General features: G+C 39.8%; 1 pseudogene; it reads right to left on the bottom strand.

Annotated features, from left to right (window-relative positions):
• Positions 1-18,736, bottom strand: part of LOC139730741 (speract receptor-like) — a 533,096-nt pseudogene that overhangs the window by 47,498 nt on the left and 466,862 nt on the right.

Here is an 18,736-nt window from a genome sequence, read left to right on the forward strand (position 1 = left end):
CCGGGTCGATACGGTTATAATTCCTTATGGACCCGGTTCGAAATCCGGCCGTGTGTGACTGTAGCATGAATTACCCTCCATTCCGGGACTATCCCGGCTCATTTTTACCCGGATCAAATCCGTTTTGTGACCCGGCCGTGTGTGACTAGCATTACTCATAAATGCTCACACACCGACACACACACATACCTACACACAAGTAGGTCTACTGGCTCATTCCCATCATTTCTCCAACAGCTGCTCATAGTAGCGCGGATCTGCCAGGTCGCAAGTGGAGGGCGGGTTTCCTTGCCTTCCACAGATGTCAGACATCCTACCCGTTTATCATCACATTTTGCGTGCCAACCCCTGTGTTGCGGCACATTTTGGTAAATCGGCACATTTTGGTAAATTACCAAAATGTGCAAGTTACCAAAACGTGCCGTCACTATGTCACGGCACATTTTGGTAATTTACCAAAATGTGCCGATAGTGCACCTATACCTGACGGGTCAACTGTTACCAAAATGTGCAGTTAAAAGTGGATTTGCCTGCACATTTTGGACAATCTGCACATTTTGGTAACTGACCTAAAAACCCATGGATGGGCTTGAGATTTATAATACGGTCAAGAGGTTAAGGTGATATGGTCCTGCAGTAAAGACAGGCAAGACACTTATTTAGCTCACCCGACCTGAAGGCTCGAGTATAGCTTTTGCTTTTCGTGCGGGTATGCTGTGTGACCTGCGTGCCAGGTGGGTGGGGCTGACAACTCAGTGAAGGAATTCCTCTGAAGGAATGGCAGAAGTACCACAGAATGTCATTAATTTGGCCGCATACGGGGACTGCGAAATACATGCGTCGGAGTTGCCTGAGAGGTGCTGCCGCTAAGGGCCTCCTACTGGCGTTCTGATGCGTGTACCTCTGCGGGCAATTCCCACGACTCACCCGGAGAAAGTTTTGGTCATGCTGTAAACTTAGCTGCGGGTAAATCGGACTTGCGTGCGCACCTCCGGGCAAATACAGGCGAGATACGCCCTAAGTACTGTCAGGTGCGGACCAACTGCGGAGAGCTTCGGGTAGCAAATTTGCTTCCCCGCAAGTCAAACTTCCCCAGATACGGTATGACAAGGCCTTGAGCATGTTCAAAATATGTTCCGAGTGAGTTGTGCGGGGGGGGGGGGGGGGGGGGGGGGGGTACACGCAGAACACCAGTAGGAGACCCTTACCAGCAGCACCTTGCAGACAACTCCAACGCAGGTACTTCCCAGTACCCGTAAGTCGCTCGTAACAGAAAACGGATCGGTTTCAAACTTCTCACGCAGGTCAAACGGAATACACGCAAGAAGAAGGTAAGTAGCACGCGTCTAGCAAAGAAGACACAAGTGCGAAATTCGAAAACATTCTTGTCCTGCGTGCTGAAAAATCCCTACTCGCAACAAGCCCGCGTAGCTTGCCCGGAAAGGTGTGACAGCCTGTAAGGCCGTGTCACATCTTTCCGGGCAAGCCTTGCGTGTGACTTGCGAAGAACAATTTTAACTACCCAGAGGTCCACGCAGATGACCTGCACGTAACAGTACCTAGCACGTATCTCACCCGTAGTCGCCCGGAGGTGCGCACGCAAATCCTTTTTACCCGTAACCATGTTAAGGCCTTGTCACACCTTTCCGGGCAAGCTACGCGGGCTTGTTGCGTGTGAGGATTTTCCAGCATACCGGACAATTTCTGAGGGCGGACAAGGATTTGGGCAAGTTGTGCATGTGTCTTACTTGCTGGATGCGTGCTACTTATGTTCTTCTTGTAAATCGGACTTGCGTGCGCAGCTCCGGGCAACTACGGGCGAGATGATTTTCCTGCGTACTGGAAAAACCTTACTCGCAACAAGCCCGCGTAGCTTGCCCGGAAAGGTGTGACACGGCCTTTAGGCTGCCGAACTCATTCGGTGGGGACAAAAACCAACTGCACTTACAATTTGTTTTTGTGATGATTGCAGAAAGTTACCAAAATGTGCCGTCAATATCCTGCACATTTTGGTAAATTTACCAAAATGTGCAGGTCCCAAAATGTGCCGTAACATAGTTACGGCACATTCTAGGAATGCCTGGGGCGGACGCAGAGCTCTTTCGGTCAAACAAGGATTTAATGCGATTGTTGTTGTTGTTGTTGTTAATATTATATTTTTTTTAGTGTTGTCGTTTGTGGTGTTTTTTTTTTTTTTTTGGGGGGGGGGGGGAGGGGGTATTTTGGGATTTTTTTTCCCTTGCACGTTACACTTGTGTGTGCAATATAGTCAATGTGTGAGACGCAATATCATATATCTGCCTGCCTATGTTCCACAGGTTGGTAGCGTTTTATCGCAGTTTTGCGCAAATTTACAAAAATGTGCAATTTACCAAAATATGCAATTTACCAAAATGTGCCGTAACATCCTGGACATTCCCCTTGTTGAAACGAAAAAGTTTCTCTTACATCTTGAGAGAAATTTTTTGTAGATTTTTACCACTGCTGCACATCTTTGGCCTTTCTTTTATTAATATGAAAATCATTTTTTTCTCATTTTTCATTTCAATTTATTTTCATATTTCTCACATATATCACAATAAAGTATATAAATACGAAAATTATACAAAACATAATCTAGATGAGACTTCATCAGAATGTACAGAAGTTTGACTTGGTATAAACACGAGGTCTGTATGCATGCGAATTAAACTGTGGTCATAATGCGAAAAAATATGATGGGGCCTGCGTAAAAGCATTAGCTTGTACAGCCGCAGGTCCCGTGAGTAATCAGATTCCCGTGAGTAATCCTGTGAGTAATCATGCTTGAAAGCAAGCATACCAGTTAAGCAAAAGCTCAAGCTCGTTTTACAGAGCTTGGAAAATCGTAAGCAATTGCTAGCAAGAACAGGCAAAAGGTCCGTTTTATGCATACGTAGAGTAATTAAGCAAGTGCTTGGTTTCTACGCAATTGCAAGCAATTGCTTGCGCTTGCTAGCAAAAGCTTTTGGTCGCAAGCATTTGCTTGTTTTTATGCATACGGATTCAAGCAAAAGGCTAGCACCCCTAAAAACTCTAGTGGTGAGGGCCCGGACGGGCACGTATTCCTAAAATTCTAGGAATGCCTGGGGCGGGCGCAGAGCTCTATCGGTCAAACAAGGATTTAATGCGATTGTTGTTGTTGTTGTTCTTGTTGTTAATATTATACTTTTTTAGTGTTGTCGTTTGTGGTGTGTGTGTGTGTTTTTTTTTTGGGGGGGGGAGGGGGTATTTTGGGATTTTTTTCCCTTGCACGTTACACTTGTGTGTGCAATATAGTCAATGTGTGAGACGCAATATCATATGTGACCCTGCACCTCAAAACAAACAAAAAGTCGCCAGACATGAATTTTTAGTTAAGACCATATTCTGAAAGAGCAGACTTTAAGCTTTAAAATGATGTATAACTCAAATCAAATGGACTCTCCTAACCTATCTAAATATTGGAAAGAAAGCACAAACTCAGGAAAAGTGTGAACTGAGAAAAGAGGCTCTGAAGTACAGTGTTTATTCAAGCGCTTAATCTTTACCAAACCGTGCTGGCTGTGCGATGAATGGGACAAAAAACAGGAAGTAAACCACCAGAGTAACAACAATGAAGGGATTATCAGATTAAACTGATATTAAGCATGCCTCATTAACACATTCTGTCCATAATTAATGCCAACTTTCAAAGCAGTAGCACTATCCTCTCAAAAGTTATTAGAGTTGAAAGTGAAGAGTGTGGACAAGGTTTTTCAGAAATGAAAAAGGGATTCTAAAGACACACCTAATCACACTATTCTACCAAAAAATGTTCGAGATAAACTGATAAAAAACACAATTTCCTGCTCGCTTTATGATACCAAATTTTAGCATAATGTAAAAGAAGACCCGCTCTTTCAGGAAATATGAAAAAGTCAAGTTCGGCTAGGTTGACCCATTTCACTTATTTTCAGTCCTCACGCAAAATCAGTGTGTGCGACTTTATGTTCGTTTTGAGGTGTACGGTCACATATATCTGCCTGCCTATGTTCCACAGGTTGGTAGCGTTTTATCGCAGTTTTGCGCAAATTCGTATCATAAATGAGGGTGCAGCTCTGTTCTTCTCTTTTTTGCGGAAGAGACAGGTTGGAATCAAGAATAAAGGCTGGGTTTTCAGAGTCCTTGTTCATGGTTTTGAAAGTAGTTTGAAATCGTTGTATGGTGGAACCGGAAATTAAGTCGTGTTGCACAATACTTCGAAACAGGCATCAGATATAATTTTCCCAGTTTTTACCCATACACTGTAGGTACAGAGCGTTTCGAAAGACAGAGCATTACCCTAATTTCGCGTTGATTGATTGATAGTGTACCCTCAAGTTAGGGGCTAGAAGGAGAATGATCTTTATGTTAGAAAGTTTGTCTAATCCTCTATCCCCATGTAAAAGCATACAAGCTACAAGACTGACAGTCAGACAGAGACGCACATGAAGAAGAACTAATGTATGCACGCAAGTAAAGTCAAATATAAAAATAGTAGGTGTACACCAACGTGCACAGGCAGTTCGTAAAGTGATAATTCTGACTTTAAAACAAGAAGAAAAATACAAGGCAATCGCCGAATTGTGTCTCGCCCATTCGCGTACAAGGAATTAATATTTTTTATAACTCCAAGTTAATTGACCTGCTTATGACCTTTGACCTTGTGGTGACCTTCAACACCCTAAGGGACATTCACCATCCAAGTTTGGTCACAAACGGACAAAGGGATCAAAAGTAATGAGCCATAATCGAAACACGCCATAAAAACTTAACATTGGGCCTTAAAAATTTGTTGACCCCTTTCTGTGACCTTTGACCTTGTGATGACCTTTAACTCCCCAAGGGACATCAACCGTCCAAGTTTGGTCACAAACGGACATAGGGATCAAAAGTTATGAGCCACAATCAAAACGCGCCCTAAAAACATATCATTGTGCCCTAAAAGTTTGTTGACCCCTGTCTGTGACCTTTGACCTTGTGACGACCTTCACCTCCCCAAGGGACATCTTCCATCCAAGTTTGGTCACAAACGGACAAAGAGATCAAAAGTTATGAGCCATAAACGAAATGCGCCCTAAAAACTTAACATTGGGCCCTAAAAGTTCGTTGACCCCTGTCTGTAACCTTTGACCTTGAGGTTACCTTCAACTTCCCAAGAGACATCTACCATCACCCAAGTTTGATTGCCATTGTAGCAACATGTGCTGAGTTACATGTGATAAGAGAGTCTTGCAAGTAAACTTTAACGTATGACCTCAAATGACCTTTGACCTTATCATGTGACCTCTTACGGTACCATAACATGAAGGTACCCCCAGTGCATCCATCACCCAAGTTTGATTGCCATTGTAGCAACATGTGTCGAGTTACATGTGATAAGAGAGTCTTGCAAGTAAACTTTAACGTTTGACCTCAAATGACCTTTGACCTTATCCTGTGACCTCCAACAGCACCATAACATGAAGGTACCCCCAGTGCATCTATGACCCAAGTTAGGTTGTAATCCAAGCAACTTATGTGAAGTTATTTGTCAAAAGAGAGTCTTGCAGGTAAACTTTAACATAGAAAAGAGAGTCTTGCACATACTCTTTAATATATGACCTCAAATGACCTTTGACATCATCACATGACCTCTGACAACACCAGAACATGAAGATACCCCTAGTGCTTCTATCACCCAAGTGTGGCTGCCATTGCTGTTACAGATGCCAAGTTATGCATCATAAGAGAGTCTTGCAGGTAAACTTTAACATTTGTGACGGACGACGGACGGACGACGGACGGACGGACGCCATTTGGATCCCTTAGTCTCGCCTTCACCTCCGGTGGGCGAGACAATTATACATAAACAAAACGAAATCAAAGTACAGGAACACGAAATAAATAATTAAAATACTCAGCTACGATTAGAATAAATCTTCATTTCAAACTTAGCATTCGAGTAACGAATATTAATCATGCAGACTCCAATTGTAGAATATTCGGATTCGAATTCAGACTGAAATTAAGGATGCGATTGTGTTTCCATCGCTGTGATCACATATCTGGAGTTAGAGTGCATGATGATAAACATATTAAGATCCATTGCTTCAAGAAAAGGAGAACATTCTCTGTAAAGATAAAGTGCCTTCTTTGATTGCTTCAGTGAACGCTAATCATCACGAGGACACTTACACTTAGGCACTGTCACATGTTCGAGTTGATTGGCCCTTTTCATCAAGCACTTGCGCTTTATTCATTTCCAACTTGAATTGTAATGTGAAGAATAGTTACTATCAATTTTCTTCACTCTTGCTTTTTCTCTATAAATCCCTTTTATTCTCCTTCGACTTCATTTGTCAAGAGTATGGTCCCTTTCCTGCAGATTTAGTGTCTATGTGGGGCTTATAGACTAGAAGCCACAAAAATGGTTGAAGTAGGGTCGTAAAAATAAAATCCCCACTAAGGTGCCAAAAGCATGATATCATACTCATTGGGAAAGCCAAAACTATTGATATGCATACCTTTGCACAGCACACCTTTTAACACTGTGGTCTTGTTCGGGCAGCGGGTTTTTGCCTGATCCCAAGTGTATATTCAAATGCTTCTTTCATGTACAGCTCTCCTATCCAGATCAAGCAAGCGTAAGTCACAATAACGTATCAGACCACCTCTGTTTTGGTCTTCCCGTTTCCTACTTCCTTTTACTTTCATCTCGAATATTCTCCTGATATTTTTATCACTCTCTCGGCAGCATAAATAACTATACCATTCTAGCCTATTCTTTCTCATGTCTTTGATGGGCATGACTTTCGCTTCATTCGTATAAGAACCTATGTTTGCATTCCTCCTCTGGGCTATATTTCTTCACTTTAATTTGTTTATTTTTCAAAGATAAAGTCACTCTGACATCTTGAGAACACATTACAGAAACACAATGCCCAGAAGATATCATGGCAATAATGGTCTCTTCTAGTCAGGGTAGCACGTCCAGTGTAGGCACCGTAATCCTAGAACACTTACACTTACACCAGACTATAATAGACTCTTTTAAAAGTAGTTAATCCCAGGTCCTAGAGCGCAATTGCGCATCTCGCGTACACGGGTGTGGCCGGCTAGCTGTATCCAGCCACTCGTTCCATGCCATCGATCCATATAACGCACGCTCTGTGTGCTAGGTAATACGCTGCCTTGTTCAGCCATCGTCAGACATAAACCTCATCCTGGGTAGGTTCAATTCAAACCCGATTTAGACCACAGCTGGACTTAGTAGAATACAAATTAAACCTCAGACTAAAGTGAGTTTAAACTTGGTGTTTTAAACCCACTTTAGACCCACTTTTGCCCAGACATTGGTTTAAACTCGGTTTAGGTTTTTAGCAGAAAACGGGCCCGATGGTCTCGCAGAAGATATGAGTAAATGAAGAGACATGAATACTAACTTTACCCGTTGGTAAGTTTATGTTATCAAATTAATTTACTTCACCCGAGGCTAGCCGAATGTTTAGTAAATGACATATACTAGTTTTGATTGCCTCGTAAGAAAGTTACTACTTACGCATCCGAATGCTCATAATTTTGCAAAGGCTTATATATTTTGTTTTGTATCCCTCAAAAGGATCTCATATGTCTTTGTGGGCTAAATCGCAAAACCTGCAATGCTGCATTGTTTTCTTGTATTCACCGTTTCTATTCTGAGCTCCAGCATCGAACTGCGACTGAAGGAGGTTTAGTGCTTCGTTATCCAGATCATCATAAAATCGGCTTTTATAGCTTCCAGAAAAAAACACAAAATCCAGAAAACAGAACGTCTGTACCTGAGCTGTTTCTTGGTGTTTTTGCTGTCATTTCCTTCATTAAATTTCAACAATTCTATCACATTTAATAGGTAAAACGGGAAAAAATCTAAGTGTCAGCCATTTCACCACGGTCATTTCTGGAAGTGATTGAGCTGTTGATTGAGCTGAATTTCATTACGAGCGCTGCGCGCCCTGCAAAAAAAAAAAGTGTAAAAGAAAATTGGATATTGATGGCAGAACGAATGATCGCGGGGTGATCGTGGACTCCAAAATGTTCTATAATATAGATCTTCCATATATATATATATATATATATATATATATATATATGATCTTCAATTTGGCGTCATATTATGATGCCAAATTGAAGATCATTTCCCGTTCTCATAAATTTCTGGTGAAACTACTCGTTTTTGTGCTTTTTACAACCATAATGCAACATACACACACACACACACACACACACACAAACGAACTACATGTATACATAACAGACATGATAACTTCTATCTTTCTGAGAAGTTGGACAAACGTAATCATCTTCACTTGCTTTAAAATTCTAGCTGTTGTATGATGTGGATTGACACGGTGATATCTCACCTGAAAAGGCGTGCTCATTGACGATAATTTAGTGAAACCAACGATGTCGCTGAAGAAGATCGTGACGCAGTCGAAGGACTCTGGCACGACCTGCATACCTCTCTTCAGTTGGTTGGCCACGGGTCTAATTTCATGTCAATTTGAAAAGTCATAAACATTTGCGTCAACCTTTGAAGTTACTGACCAACAGCGCATACTTTGTCAGATACCCAGAGGACTGTGCGTGTACTCAGGGCAACCACTGCATAGGATACCTTACAATAATTTGTAATATTCATGCTCCTGTGTATTGTGAGGGTACTAAGACATTATGACAATGCAAAAATTGAATATGATCACTGAATAATGACACGAAACTGTTTTTTCTTGTGTTAATTACTTCAGTATATGCATGTAAATGGTAATGGAATCGCAAACATACTTGAAGAGTATTGTAGTTTTCAAAGCGTGATTTCAGCCATCATGGACTATAACAGGTACATTTCTTTTCTACCCAAACATGTATGTAAATGGAGGGAATGCAGCGATATCAGCAGAATTTAGTGAAGTTTCAGAAAAATAAGAAAATCTCTTCATGCCATTATGCATGCACAGTGACAAGAAAAAATAATAATGTAAGAACAAAAAAAAAATCAACATTATTTCACTTTTCTAGGATACTAAACTGGCTCACCTCTTTCACAAAGCAGGATGAATAATATTACCCTAAACGTAATTAATGTCAGTAACAAGTCGAAGGTACGGGTACTTTTCTTTTACAAATTGAGACTCTAACTCCTGAACGGATTGTCCGATTTTCCTTAAACTCCATCGATGTCTTCTATTCAATTCAATTTAATTCAATTCAGTTCAATTCAATTCAATTCAAGTTTATTTCCATTCGACATAAAATCATCAAACAATTCATACAATGAAAATTATACAAACATAAGAATATCGAAAGAAATACACACACATACACAAAAACAACAACAAGAACAATAACCGATGCATAAATTCATGTGAATGGGGGGTCAGCAGAGAAGAGCAATGAGCCTTGTGTATTAATATTACGTCTTAATATTGCTGCATTCACTCAATCCACATGTATATTTGGGTGTCATTTATTAATGAGAAATAACTCGCATAATGCTGTCAAAAATCATTTAAAAGAAAAAAATCTGCACAGTCGTGGAAATTCCCTACAACGAAATAATATATTGTCAATAGGTGTGCACTGTCGTCTTACTTCGGAAGCATTCTGTGAAGGAGGTTCTCCGTCTTTTTTTTTTCCTCCACCAACTGCTGGGTGCGGTCCTCTACGATCTCTTCGAGGTTGTTGGCGTATTTCTCCATAATCATAACCATGTTGTCTAAAATATCTTGTTTCCTGCAGAATAATGACAGTTAACATTACCAAGTAAACTTATGTTGATGACTGATGGTAACAAATCCGTGATCATAATTTTGAATCATATCTAGCTTGATACGGTAAAGTAATTCTTTAAAAGTAGCACATGGTAACATCCAAGAAACGCTTTCCATTTCCCCCCCAAAAAAAAAATGGTATGGGAAACGAATAGCAGAGCGCGGATAATTTCAGTTCAATTCAATTCCTTTTTCCAATTTACTTACTTTAATCTACATAATATGTATGAAGCAAAGATATCGGCAACATTATTGGGATTAAGCCAGTTCGGAGTTCCACTTTGAACATGAGCAGAAAAAGTGTCTTTTGTAACAGGGAGGCGTCAGAGAAGGAAATGTTCTCATGAAGCTGAGTCTTATTTTGCCTTCCTGCTCTTTGACTTTATCGATGCATACATCTGCAAAAAAAAATTTAAAACATTCTCATGAGGCTGAGTCTTATTTTGCCTTTCTGCTCATTGACTTTATTGATGCATACATAAAGAAAACATGTGCCTCATATCAGTTGGTTATATTTTCAAACGACTTCCCCTTTATCAGATTATTCAATCTGCCCTTATTACAGGGGTCATAAATCCACATTTCTACAGCGGTGTTATTGCCTTAAAACATGACAAAGTCTTGCACTCAATGATTTTGCTCTCAATTCCCTCCTCAGTCTATATCCCTGTATGACCCTTTGATTTCCCCCTGATTTTATTTGCGGAAATACTTTTCTGTCAACACCATAATATTATATTCGTAGGGACCACATTATTCCGCTAATGGCTACGCGTATTTCATTATTTTTTCAATGCTCAGTATGGTCATTGTAGTAGCATAAATACCAATGGGATGTTGTGTGATCTACGTCTTTGTTTTGCACATTATGCATATTCGCATACCTTTTATACGCTTCTACACCTCTATTACAGTCAACAAACTTTCATCTTTCAGGTGGCATTGCCATTTTTGTTTCCTTTTCTGATATGTGGCAAATTGCAACGTTTATACTGCACCGCACTGTGACAAAACATATAAATACATGCTGGTTGCATACTCTTTGCATTTATTGTTTGCTTCTCATCCAAAATTACACAAAGAATTTTCCCCCAAAATTTTCCCGAAATTGAGTTAACCAACAATTTTTTTTAAATGTGCAAACCGGACATTAAAACAATGGTGCATTATGCCACGATCCCTTTCGGTTAAGGCTACCAGCCTGACCTATCATTCAATATTACAGTCTTAATTTGTATGCTTAACTGTGCATTATGCATGCTGTTTGTTCACGTTCCTATAACGTTAAAAATATTTCTTTTCATATTTCATGCACCTGCTCATATACCGGTTTTGCCCGGCTGTAAACTTCCCTAATGCAGTGGCGTCCTAAGTTGGCTGCTCAGCTCGCTGAGTTGACATAGTATTCTTGCGGTCGGCTACACGTCACTTCCGGTTGACTGGAGTGAAAACAAACAGCTTGCAAGCGCTATGCCTGCATAAATGCGCATACTGCATGCTGTGCATGTGCGACGCGTATGATTTATGTGCAGCTCTACGCAGACATGGGGACTGTTTTTCATTATTCATTTCGTCATTTGTGCCATCATTCATGAGATACATGCATCATGTCTTGCCAGCAATATTCTAAAAATCTAGATCCTGTCGATCGATCGGTCCCGGTATTTTGCCAAGTTGAAGGCAGCCGGACTGGACCTGTGCCCGTATGAAATCGCGGCAGGACTCTGGATCAACGACCCGACAAAATGGCCAGATGTGCAGTAGAACCTATTTGAGTAGGCCCTACCCCGATATCTACGCTTACTTAGTATCTCATAGAAATTTCAGGTAGGTCTATAGGCCTAACGTTAGTACTGTAGTGGGCTTAGGGTAGGGCCTAATTTAGGGTAGGCCTAGGGCCTAATCCTGCCGCCCGCACAGCTACAGTAGTACAGCTTGCGCTAGCGCTATGCTCGCGGGGCGCCCCGGCAGAAAACACGTACAGCGTTACCACTCCAAGCTCACGTACGCGACTATAGACTATGGTTTGTTTTCACTCCACCGCTACCCATGACCCCGTGACAAGCGAAATACCCGGATGTCCGACCATGAGAATATTATTATTATTTTGGCGCCACTTGCAGCGTGATTTAGTCTCATGATTTTGTCTTGTGCCTATATTCATGTACACTAATGGCTGGAAATGGTTTATGCGCAGCCATGGATTCTAACGAAACTAATGAAATGCTGTTCCCCCTCCTTTTTTTCTTTATGCTTTCGAACTGGTGTTTAAAAGCTCACATTTTTACGATACGGCATATTTTTTTTTTCTGTCTCTAGCATGCTCGTATATAAATGTACTGGTTTGCACGTGTTACATTACTGATACGTTGGTAACGAATTGGCCGCTCAGCTCGCTGAGCTGGTATACAATGGCTTAAAGTCGTTGACATTTTCACACCATTTCCTTTTGTCACACGATTCGTGGTTGGTAAAATACATTAACGGTTGAAAAATGCTTTAAGCACAATCAAAGACGTTATCTGCCGCTATATACAATAACGGCATGGATTCTGCTAAAACCTTTTTAAAGTTATTAAAAAAAGGATACAGACTTTATGATATTTTAACTATTTCTTCTGCAATATGAGCACATGCTGCCATGCTGGATTCCACTGTCTATATGATTTCCTGATACATGGTGCTGACTGATTTTGTAATTTAAATTGGCTGCTCAGCCTACTGAGTTGACAGTTAGTCTGTTGTCGTTTTCTTTTTGGAGCCACTTGTGGCGCAATATTGTCACATAGTTTGTGACTGGTCATGTATTGCTATAATGGTTGCAAATGTTTCATACGTATTATTCATTATCAGTATACCAGAGCCGTAAAGATTCTGCTAAAACTATAAAAAACTATTGTTTTTTCTTTTTTTGTTTTTCATATCAAAGTTATTAAAAAAAAAGATGGTATTGGCCGACCTGCCGCTTGCCGTTAATTTGAGCTAAAAGTAAAAATAACACTCATGACAACAACCTTGCGTTCTCTGAACCATTACGACTGTCATTGTCAGTGTTGAAAGTTTATTTCTAAGTTTAATTATTAAAAAAAAAAAATGACTATGATTTGCATACAAGGTATTCCACTGTTGGTTCATTTGGCAGTAACTACCCTACTGGATAGGTTCACTGACCTATCATATTATCTAATCTCAACATTTACTCTTTATTTATGCTTTATGCACTTGAACTGCTGTTTGTCCTCATTTTTATGCTGTTATGATTCTCTGACGAATCAGGAGCACCTGCTCACATGTAAATGTATACTGGTTTTGCCCTGCTACTTGCCTGACATGCCTGACATGATAGTTCTGTTTATAATGTAAGCTACCATTTTTAAAGATCACAGAACAATTATATCACTAAATCAAAGCCTATGCTTCATGCATTGAATTGATATTTTCCACAGTGCATTCTTGTGATATCCAAAATATATTTTTCCTGCAATGAGCACATTTAAAGGGATAGTACAGTGTTGGTGGATGTGAGAATTGGGCTTTTGACTTTTTGCGGGATACCAGGAAGACACTTATGAAATGGTACAAAGCGTGCCATTCTAGGAGGAGTTCAAGGTTTGTTTGATGAGGGTCGGGTTTGGAATGACTGAGGCATCCAAAAACAAAGTAAAGCAAAGTGATTGCAACAAGGTGTGGGTCCCACACTTTATTGGAATCGCCTTGTTTTGGATGTCTCAGCCATTTCGGAACCAATTTTCATCGGGTGAACGTTGAATTCCTCATGGAATTGCGTGCTTTTTCATATTTTATAAGAGGTTTCTCATTATCTCACCAAAAAATGTTGGAGGCCTGAAATTAGGTCTTGCTGGTTGTCTACATCTTTACGATGTTATAATTATCTCTTTTGTGATATGAGCATATGCTCATAAGCTAGGTTTTTCACTGGCCACTTGCGTGATATATGGTGCTGACTTAAATTGGTAATTTAATCTGGCTGTTTAGCCTACTGAGCTGACATAAATAGTCTGTTGTCGTTTTCATTTTGGGGCCATTTATGGCGCAATTTGGCACACGGTTGTGACCAGCCATGTGCTGCTATGGTTGAAAATGTTTCACACGCATTATCCGCTATTTATATAAGAGCGGCAAGGATTCTGCTAAAACTACTAGAATACTGTCTTTTTTCCCTAATACTTCAAAGTGATTAAAAAATGGCATTGGCCGATCCACCATTTGTCATTTTCTTTACTAAAAAGAAAAGAAAAGAAAAGAAGACACATTCAAGACAATACTTTTACGTTCTCTGAACCAGTGCTGACTGATTTGGTAATTTAAATTGGCTGCTTAGCCTACTGAGTTGACGTTGACCATTATGTCATTGTGAGTGAAAAACTTTATTTCCAAGTCAACAATTACCAAAAAATAAAAAATAAAACAAAACAAAAACAAAAACTAACTGACTGTGATTTGCAACAAGGCATTCCAATGACAGTTCATTAAGACCAGGCGTCCACTAGGGCGCGGACAAGACGCGGACAAGCCCCGGAATGCAAATTTGGTATTCCGCACTCCTTCGGGAACCTGTCCGCACGTTCCTGAACGTGTCCGCTCACTGTCCTAAACATGTCCGGGCGTTTCCGCACCTTCGGGAGAGAGAACAATTTCCGCGTCCAAATTTTGATCGAGACCAAAATTTGGACGCGGAAATGAACTTCCTGACACCTTCGGCGACTTGTCCTGACGATGTCCTGAGGATGTCCCGCTTGTCCGGAACCCTTCCGCTCCTTCCGCACACGCTCCGGAAAGAATCCCGCGGTGTGGGGAAGCTTCCCGAATGAAAGCGGAAGACACCAGGAATGTTTTAGGACAACGCGGAGCCGATGCGGATCTAAATATGCAAGTGTCCGGAACCGATGCGGAAATTTTGTGATCCAGACACGAAAATGTCGACACTTTCCGCGAGCGTCATGCCAATGAAACGCAAAATGAACAAGAAGGGAGGCGAGGCCCCCATGCAAATATCCCCATCACAGGCACACCTTTCGTCTAGTGATGAAGAACAGGTAAATCTAAGGAATTTAGAAGGCAAAGAATAAGGTAGTAGAGACTGTGCCAAAAGCAATCATAAAGAAGTGAAATCAGCCCCCTAACTTCCTCGTAAGTTTGTTTTGATTTGATATTTTCAGAAATTATTTTTCATCTGAGTGACTTTCCTGGTTCCTATTACTTACTATAGTACATTTTCCTTTATGTTGTTTTCGTATTTTATTTGCAAACAAACTAGGTTGTCTCATGTGACAGCCCAGCTGAAAAATCACAAAAGTAGGTGGAAGTACACTCAGAAAAAAAAAGCATAGAATTTTTGGCTAAATGTTAATGTATTATATAAACATGAACAAGTTGTTATTCATACGTAAATGCTTTCTGATGATACAACATATTAGAACAAAAGACAAATTCATCACACTAAAAAGCATGAATTCAATTGCAAAGATATACCTGTGGTCTCATAACAATGTAATATCTTTGAAGCCCAGAATAACAATGAAAGCTAAAGATGATGGAGGACAATGAAGAATTTTCTGTCACTTCAAAATTCAAGCGAAATGAGAGAAAAAGCAATAAATCATGAACTCGAAAAAGTGTTAAATTTCTGTCTTTCTTTTGTTTTGTTTTTTGCTGAGTGTATAAATTTAAGTACACATTAAGCATCACAAATCATTTCAGAAATATTCTTTACCTGAATGATTTTCGTAGTTGTTATTACCTAATAATTTTTCTTCTCTTTTTGTTTTAGTTGCAAATAAACTCGATTGTCCAATTTGACAGCCCAGCTGAACCCCCCCCCAAAAAAGTACATCAAAGTAGGTTAAAAATATTTCCCCATTTTTACACTTCATTGACAATAGGCTAGTAAGCTCTAAGCATGAAAAAAAAAAATTCTCGGACTTGAAAATGTTCAAAAGTGATCAAAATAAGAGAGGGTTAGAGATGCACAAGGGTAAAAATCAGAGAAAGAAAAACAAATTTAATGAGTAGGATCATTTTGGCATGCTCTACAGAAGTATCAGACAAAACATGTATATACTTCACGATGGATAAAGCACAGGTTAAAAAAAGGGAATAAAGAATATATATATATATATATATATATATATATATAAGTAACAAAACTGCAACAAAGTTCATGCTGTATTAACACTAACGGTTTATTTCTTGTGAAGAAATAAAGCCTGAACTTTGTTGCAGTTTTGTTACTTATCTTTTTATCTTGCCCACACGTGGACTACCTTATCAACATGATTATATATATATATATATATATATATATATATGTTATATGTATATATATATATATATATATATATATATATATATGTGTATGGTTCAAACGGTTTGCGAATATCATCCATGTGACTGTAGGCAGAGGAAAAATTGTTCTCCCAGATGAGACAAATCAAAAAAAAAAAATGAGTCGTCAGCCGACATGCAGACAATCCTATTCTTGGACTTTTGGTGGTCACATTTATCAAATAATATTGACCAATCATATTAATATAATATCATCAATGACGGCTAGCAGTCAAATGAGGAAAAGTCAAAGTCAGCGCCAAATTTATTCCTGGTATTGTCCGCAGTTTGTCCGCATGCCTAACTTGTGTTGTCCGGAAGGCATCCTGATTGTCCGCGTTCATTCCTGGTGTAATTCTAGATGTTTCCGCGCTGCCCGGCTACGATTAGCATATTCCGAGGTATTTCGCGCTCTTCCGGAGTGATTCCTAGGAATGTCCGCAGTCAGTCCGCGGACAGTCCGCGGACAGTCCGCGGACAGTCCGCGGAATGTCCCAGGACAAGCCGATTCACAAAGTTATTCCGCGTCTGTCGCGGACAGGATGCCGAAATAACAAAATTTGCTTCCGCAACCCTTCCGGGGCTTGTCCGCGCCCAAGTGGACGTCCGCCCTAAAAAGACCAGGCGTCCACTAGGGCGCGGACAAGATGCGGACAAGCCCCGGAATGCAAATTTGGTATTTCGCACTCCTTCGGGAACCTGTCCGCACGTTCCTGAACGTGTCCGCTGAATGTCCTAAACATGTCCGGGCGTTTCCGCGCCTTCGGGAGAGAGAAAAATTTCCGCGTCCAAATTTTGATCGAGACCAAAATTTGGACGCGGAAATGAACTTCCTGACACCTTCGGCGACTTGTCCTGACGATGTCCTGACGATGTCCCGCCTGTCCGGAAACCTTCCGCTCCTTCCGCACACGCTCCGGAAAGAATCCCGCGGTGTGGGGAAGCTTCCCGAATGAAAGCGGAAGACACCAGGAATGGTTTAGGACAGCGCGGAGCCGATGCGGATCTAAATATGCAAGTGTCCGGAACCGATGCGGAAATTTTGTGATCCAGACACGAAAATGTCGACACTTTCCGCGAGCGTCATGCCAATGAAACGCAAAATAAGCAAGAAGGGAGGCGAGGCCCCCATGCAAATATCCCCATCACAGGCACGCCTTTCGTCTAGTGATGAAGAACAGGTAAATCTAAGGAATTTCCGGTCCCACAAGGCAAAGAAGAAGGTAGTAGAGACTGTGCCAAAAGCAACCAGAAAGAAGTGAAATCAGCCCAATAACTTCCTAGTAAGTTTGTTTTGATTTGATCTTTTCAGAAATTATTTTTCATCTGAGTGACTTTCCAGGTTCCTATTGCTTACTATAGTACATTTTCCTTTATGTTGTTTTCGTATTTTATTTGCAAACAAACTAGGTTGTCCCATGTGACAGCCCAGCTGAAAAATCACAAAAGTAGGTGGAAGTACACTCAGAAAAAAAGCATAGAATTTTTGGCTAAATGTTAATGTATTATATAAACATGAACAAGTTGTTATTCATACGTAAATGCTTTCTAATGATACAACATATTAGAACAAAAGACAAATTCATCACACTACAAAGCATGAATTCAATTGCAAAGATATACCTGTGGCCTCATTACAATATAATATCTTTGAAGCCCAAAATAACAATGAAAGATAAAGATGATGGAGGAAAATGAAGAATTTTCTGTCACTTCAAAACTCAAGTGAAATGAAAGAAAAAGCAATAAATCATGAACTCGAAATAGTGTTAAATTTCTGTCTTTCTTTTGCTTTGTTTTTTGCTGAGTGTATATATTTAAGTACACATTAAGCATCACAAATCATTTCAGAAATATTCTTTACCTGAATGATTTTCGTAGTTGTTATTACCTAATATTTTTTTTCTTCTTTTTGTTTTAGTTGCAAACAAACTCGATGGTCCAATTTGACAGCCCAGCTGAACCCCCCCCCAAAAAAAAGTAAATTAAAGTAGGTTACTATTATTTCCCCATTTTTACACTTCATTGGCAATAGGCTAGTAAGCTCTTAGCATGAAAAAAAATATTCGGACTTGAAACTGTTCAAAAGTGATCAAAATAAGAGAGGGTTAGAGATGCACAAGGGTAAAAATCAGAGAACGAAAAACAAATTGAATGATTAGGATCATTTTGGCATGCTCTACAGAAGTATCAGACAAAACATGTATATACTTCACGATGGATAAAGCACATGTCTAAAAAAAGGGAATAAAGAATATATATATATATATATATATATATATATAGTAACATAAGTAACTATATATATATATAGTAACATAAGTAACAGTTAGTAATATAAGTAACAAAATAGAGTTATGATAGATAAAACAGGAAACTTTGTGATATTAGATTTGAAATTATATGAATATAATCTGACATTTATATCTTTATATGGTCCGAATACTGATAAACCTGATTTTTTTGTTGACCTTCAAAAGATTATATTAGAATTCGAAAACCCACATACTATCCTTTGTGGTGATTGGAACTTAGTTCAGGATACAACCCTCGATACATATAATTATGTACATGTAAATAACCCT

This window comes from Diadema antillarum, unplaced genomic scaffold (genome assembly GCF_040938485.1).
Source record: "Diadema antillarum isolate AM-2024a unplaced genomic scaffold, OU_Dant_1.0 seq00000331_RagTag, whole genome shotgun sequence".
Lineage (NCBI taxonomy): Eukaryota > Metazoa > Echinodermata > Echinoidea > Diadematoida > Diadematidae > Diadema > Diadema antillarum.